This window comes from Solanum stenotomum, chromosome 6 (genome assembly GCF_019186545.1).
Source record: "Solanum stenotomum isolate F172 chromosome 6, ASM1918654v1, whole genome shotgun sequence".
Lineage (NCBI taxonomy): Eukaryota > Viridiplantae > Streptophyta > Magnoliopsida > Solanales > Solanaceae > Solanum > Solanum stenotomum.
The window spans coordinates 26596489-26603399 of NC_064287.1; positions in this window are offsets into that span (position 1 = coordinate 26596489).

Consider the following 6911-nt stretch of genomic DNA (forward strand, 5'->3'; position numbering starts at 1 on the left):
AATTCGGTGCTTTGTTTAGCAAGGTTAAAGTGAGAATGTACTAGAAGAATTGGTGGTATTTCGGGTAAAAACTACACCAGGTAACTTTCTTATTATTTATCTAAGGAGGAAAATAGTTTCTAAAAGTTAACAATTTTGATATTTATCATGTATGTCTTTGGAAAAAGATCTGCAAACCATATGAATTTTGAATGAATTTTCCTTGGCAAAAAGTGTTCCCTTGAAAATTCTTTAGTTTGCAGAATGAGAGATGCCCATTTTTGTTTGATAAAATAGTATGTCAAAATGTTGTAGTTGAAAGGCTATTTGAAAAGAAAAGCATATCTATGTGATAATCTAAGAATATGTTTAATTATATTTGGAGACTAAAAAAACTTTTGTAGTTTTGTACTCCATGTGAATTTTCATTGTTTCCTACTTTTGTAGACTAAAAACTTTTGTAGTTTTCTACTCTGGATAAATTAGACTATGCTCTTGGTTTGAAAAATATGAAAACTTCACATAATAAGTCAATGTTATACTTTTGACTTTCTATAAACTTCACAGTTATATAGAAACAAATTATCCAAAAAAATTGTCTTTATTTTAGTATTCTAACTACTAAGTGGTATGTCTATTTGTGATAGAGAAACAATACGAGTGAGTTAGAGTTTGTGATTATGTGCCTCTATGGAATGAACATTTACATTGTGTAAAGATTATCAAAGAGAATTGAAGCACTATAATTCTTTTGCAGAATAATATTTTCAAAAGACGTTTCATGTTGCCAATGACACTTTGATCGCATGAGAAAAAAAATATGTGGAAAAACTATTTTCAAATACTTGAAAAATATTTTTGAGATCATATTTAAAATGTGGGGGGTTCTATGCTTATGACAGATAAAATTAGACTTAGTGTCTAATTTAAATTTGGAGCACAAGATATTAAATTCGATGACACTTTTGTATTATGTTAGACCCACAAAATTCTTGGAGTATATTTGATATTGTGGTCGTTAAGTTTCTCTTTTTCTAGTATATGATATAAGTAGTATAAAATTACCAAATTATATGCATACTTGTTAAAAATGATTGAGTTCTTTTATGAAAAAGTGTCACTTAAAATGTTGTGACTTTTCATGAAAGGTTATGTCTATTAAAAATAATTATTTGTATAGACATGAATATTGGTGAATAGTCATTCGTCATGTTTTGTAAAAGAAGCATTTGGACTATATTGCCTTTATTGGACCCGATGAAACTTTGTTCATGGGTAGTTCTATAACAATCAAATTGAAAGTTATGGAAAGGCCCTTCCAAAAAGGACATTTGACAAGGTGATGACTCTAAACAATGTTTGTATCGCACAAAATTGTAAGAAATAGGAACAAAATATTTGTGAGAAAAAGCTACCTCGCGGAGAGCTTTACAAACTCAATATTTTTTTTTGTTCCTACTTGCTTGAGTCAAATTGTTTGTGACATGAACACTTGGGGTATGTCAATTACAAAATCTTGTAAGGAAAACTGATCAACTTAGAAGGTTTATCTAACTTTGAGTGCAATAAATAAAAATGTTAAGTTTGTGTGGAATCTAAGTATGTTGAGCATTCTTATAAATATGCTGAAAGGAATTCTAATCCCTTAGAATTGATTTACACTGACATTTGTGATATGAAGTCAATACCATCTCGTGGTGGGAAAAAGCATCTCATAACTTTCATTGACAATTGCATTAGAAACTACTATGTCTATTTGCAGAATGGTAAGGACGAAACAATAGAAAACAATTTTGTTTATTCAGGACACAATCTATTCAATATGAGAAATGAAAAGGAAGGAAATCCAACTTATATTACTTCAAAGTGTGGGGTGTCTAGCCAAAGTCCATGTTCCTATTCTTAAAAGGACTAAAATAGGACCTATGATTGGGGACTGTAAAATTGGACTTGAGTAGTCTAGTGAAGGGTCTAAAAAACCTTAGAAAGAAAAAAAAGAATGTACTTAATAAAGAGATTCAGAGGCGTGGTAAATGTCAAAGGACATCTACTTCCTTCGAATATGATTTTGTAACATTTCTTGTGTCTTCTGTAGACACATCCTTCTGGAAAGATGGTGTCAATAGTAAGATTGATGCAACCTTGAGCAACCATATTGGAAGTTAATTGATCTTCTTCCAGAAAATAAACCTTTGGGTTCAAAGTGAATCTTCAGAAGGAAAATGAAAGTCGATGGAACTGTTGACAAATATAAAGCAAGACTTTTTGTCAAAGGTTATAGACAAAAACAAGGTCTTGATCTTGTTGATATATACTCGTCAGTAACTAGAATTACATCCATTCGGATGTTAATATTAATAGTTGCGATATTTGACCTCCAAATTCATCAAATGAATGTGAAAACAACTTTCTTAAATGGAGAATCGAAGGAAGAAATTTACATGGAACAACCCGAGGGTATTGTGGTTCCTGATAAAGAAAAGAAAATGTGTGAACTTGTTGAGTCACTTTATGGACTAAAACAAGCACCCAAATAATGACATAAGATATTTGACCAAACCATGTTGGCAAATGGATTTAAGAATGATGGAAGTAATAAATGTGTTTACATTAAAATCACACGATCATTGTTTGTTTGTATATTAATGACATGTTGATCATCAGTAGAGACACTAATGACATAAATGTTACTAAACGTATGCTAGAAAGAAAGTTTGATATGAAAGATCTTGGAGTTGTTGATGTGATCTTAGGTATAAGAATCCTTAGAACTCCATAATGTTTAGCATTGTCACGGTCTTATTGCATCGAAAAGGTACTTGACTAGTTCAAATATTTGGATTTCAATATTGTCAAGACTCCAATAAACGTGAGCTTTGCATTTCAAATGAGTGAAGGCAAAAGTGACTCACAATTGGATTGTGTTAGAGTATTGGAAAGTATGATGTATATCAAAAAGTGTACGCAATCAGATATAGTATGCGCTTTTAGTAAACTGAGTCGGTTCACGAGTAATCCCAATCAAACTCATTGGATGGCAATGAAAAGAGTTTTAGGGTATTTAAAACATACTCAAAACTATGTCTTTCATTATAACAATATCCAGTAATATTGAAAGGATATAGTGACGCGAATTGGATCATCGGGGTCAAATGAAGTAAAATCCATGAATGGATATGTATTTAATCTTGGAAATCTTCCAAAACATATGTATCCCTAGATCTACAATGATCTCTAAGCTAGGTGCTCTAGATAAGGCTGGTGAATAAGTTGAAAGACTCTAGAATTTCTTGATAGATAATCTTTTTTGGTCCAAACCTTTGGCATTAGTATGCATACACTTTGATAGTCAAGATGCAATAGGTAGGGCATGGAGCATGATGTATAATAGAAAGTCTCATCATATAGAGATAGACATAATACCGTTAGAAAACAACTACTCTCTAGTGGAATTATCACAATTGACTATGTAAAGTCAAAGGATAATGTGTCAGATGCACTTAGAAAAAGGCCTAACTAGAGAGAAAGTTGAAAGATCATCTAAGGAAATTGGTTTACGGCTTAGGACAACTCATCATGGCGGTAATTCTATCTAGTAGACTGGAGATTCCAAGAGCTTGATTCAAGGAGAAAAACAAAATTGCGACTTACGGTTCGAAATTGTCAATCAACTTAATTCATTCTCATGATGAAGACAATTTTGAGGAACGAGGTTAAAACATTAAGGCTTGTTAATGAGTTAATATAGCTTAAAGTTTTTAATGATTTACTAAGTTTGGCAGAATTGACCAAATAGTGTATTTACGCGATGACATGGATAGAAATCACCTATGTGAGTGTGAAGTGTAAGCCGCTTCAAAGAGAATTATTGTCAAAAGCCAATTCTCTATACACTCATGAAACCAGGAGGTGTTCATGGCTGAAAGGAACACAACCATAAGAACCATAAACAGTAAAGGATTAATTGTGTCACATATGGTTGTATAGGTATACACCAAAGTTCGACGGTTCAAAGATATCGCATCTACCGATTGACCGAGTATATCCGACATATGTTCACTACGGAAAGTCCAAGGAGAAACATACTTATCCAGATGCAATTAATTCTTTCTTGTAAAGTACACATACTTGTCCGTTTCTTTGTCATGGAGTCATTCCCCATTCATGCAGGGGATTGTTGGGTTTTAAAAGGTGTGAATGGAAAATAAAGAGTTGCGACTTTTATAAAGAGTTGTGACTTTTATGAAAAGGTGTGAATGTCACACCCTGAGCCTACACCCTGGGCGGGACTGGCACTTGAGAACCATTGCTGCCCCAAACAAACCCTTGGCCTTTCTTACTACTCATCGGAAGACTTAAACACAAGAAATAGTCTCATATAAGGAACTTTTGAAATTAACTTAGAATGTCTTAAAAGAAACATTCAAACTAGCCAAGATGGCATCTCAAGTCTAAAAACATAAGCCAATAACAATATAGTGACAAGAGAACTAACTAAGTGTCTATCTATGAAATCTCTTAAATGGAGATGGATGTCGGGACAAGAATCACGACATCCTAATGAACTAAAATGCTGAAAAGCAATAAAAAGAGATTCTCCGGAAGCAAGGAGGCTCACCAACAAACTCTGGAGCTCAACTAGAATCAACGATGCATTGGATGCTGATCTTAGTTACCTGTATCTGCATCATTTTAAAGATGCAGGCCAAATGGCATATGTACATTGAATGTACGAGCATGCGAGGGTATACTAAAACAGGACATAAGCTTGAAAGGAACTGAAAGAACAAACCTGGTCTCAAGTGAACTCATTTCATTATAAAGCAGTTTAAAGAAAAGCTTTAAAAACATAGATAACAACTCTTTGTATTTAGAAATACCATAATAACTATGTATGCAAAGATACAATATGAACTCTGGAATGTATATATAAAAATGCAATTTATTTATGTGTATATACGAATACAAAATATTATCGTGGGAGTTTCTCTAACTAACAACCATTACTTAAGAGGTATTGTGATGTTACAACATTCTGTCTCATGCTACCAGGGTCGTCCTATACCTTGCAGAGGGTATAGAAACTGACTACTAAGTGGATCCACTAGACTTTGCTAAAAATCACTAAGGAATCGTCTAAAAAGTATGACCATTTCTACCCATGGTGGCTACATAATTTATGGGGGCTAGGAGTTGTCTGAACTCTCCCCCATATCGGTGCTCAATACTACTCCCAAAATATTCTAGCTCATATGTTTAAAAACTTTACTCTTTGGCTTGAGATAATTACTCAAAAACTAGGCCTGAGGATCTCTTGGAAATTAGTGTTTCCTCCCTTACTTAATTGTGAAAGCATTTATTCTTTACAGAAAACTAGCTTAAAGGTTCTTTTGGAAATCTCAGTTTCCTTTATTGTTTAAATGTGAAAACATTTTACTCTTTGGGAATACATAGTCTCGATATACTCTTTTGGAGAAATGAACTTCAATCTTTACTCTTTACTCAACTCAAAACTTAGGTCTTAAAACAAAGTTAAAACATTTGTAAAAGACTTTTGGAAGTTTTTATGAACTTCTCTTAACTTGGCTCTTAACTTTCCTTGAATTTGAATTTATGGATTCAAGGATTGTGATTTGTGATAGGAAAGCTCTCATGATGTTTGGGAGTGTTTATAGATAGTTAAACATGAGAAACGATCAAGAAATCACTATATGGAAGCTAGTCCACGATGCGGAGATGCATTTCAATAATATGTCGCAAAATAAATTTTGAGGCAAAAGAATCCGTTACCGCTCTGCGACGCGGACAAAAATTTCCAATCCTGAGGAATAGGTCCGCTACGCGGACCTGCTTCTTAGATTTGCCTAACTTGTTTCTTCTTCGTTTTCTAACCCCAAATTTAATTCTTTTTCTCAATTCCTCTTTAGATTCAGATACCCATTATATGTACACAAGAATCTAATCAAACACAACTCTAATATCGACACGATTCCATAGATAACTCAACAATCCCATCTAATCTCAAGACCAAAGCACCCCAAGGTGAGACACCTTGTGTCACGACCTGAGTCAAGACCCCAGATGCGACACGGCGTACAAGACTCTTAAAAACCTCATACAAGCCTCATAGAATTTCATTGCATTCGATATAGAAATAGTGCGGAATTAAAACTCATTTTAATCCAAAACCTTAGCTCCCACTTCTTCTTGATCAACATCAAGTTACCAATTCTAAATCAACAAGTAGCTTCTCATATCTTGCCCTTATGTCCATAAACCTCACATACCAATATACCAACAATACACCATAAAATAAGCATGGGTAATGACATACTTCAACAATCTAAAGCCATTTAAACAAGTTCTATTCCTATACATGCATTATCAAGCAACCCACTTCATAAAGGAATAAACCAGGAATAGAGAGAAATCACGTGTTCATGGAATATTTTTATCTTAATTCATCAATACAACAACAATTAACAATAATATGACATTAGAAACCTTTTTAAACCATTGGGTGAAAGAACCCTTGAGATTGACTAAAACGCTAGATTTTCATGAACTTAAAATCTTTAAAAGTTTACTTTGAAATTGGCTCTAGGGTTAAAGATAACCCTAGATGAAGGATCACCATACCTTTGCTAAGGTTTCCCAATAAATTTGACGAAGAAAACCTTGAATCCAAAACCCTAGCTCCCACTTCTTCTTCTTTTTTGAGTTAGAGAGAAATATAGAGTGAGAGAACTTTGGGATTTGATTTTGGAAAAATGAGAGAATGACTAATTTAAAAGACTTAAAACCATATATATTTATCATATAAACCATTTAAAATTAATAAAACATTAAAACGAAATTACCAAAAACCACCAACTTGAGGCAACCCGTCAGGACGACGCCCAACTAAACGGGTCATGAGAGGCACCACGGCT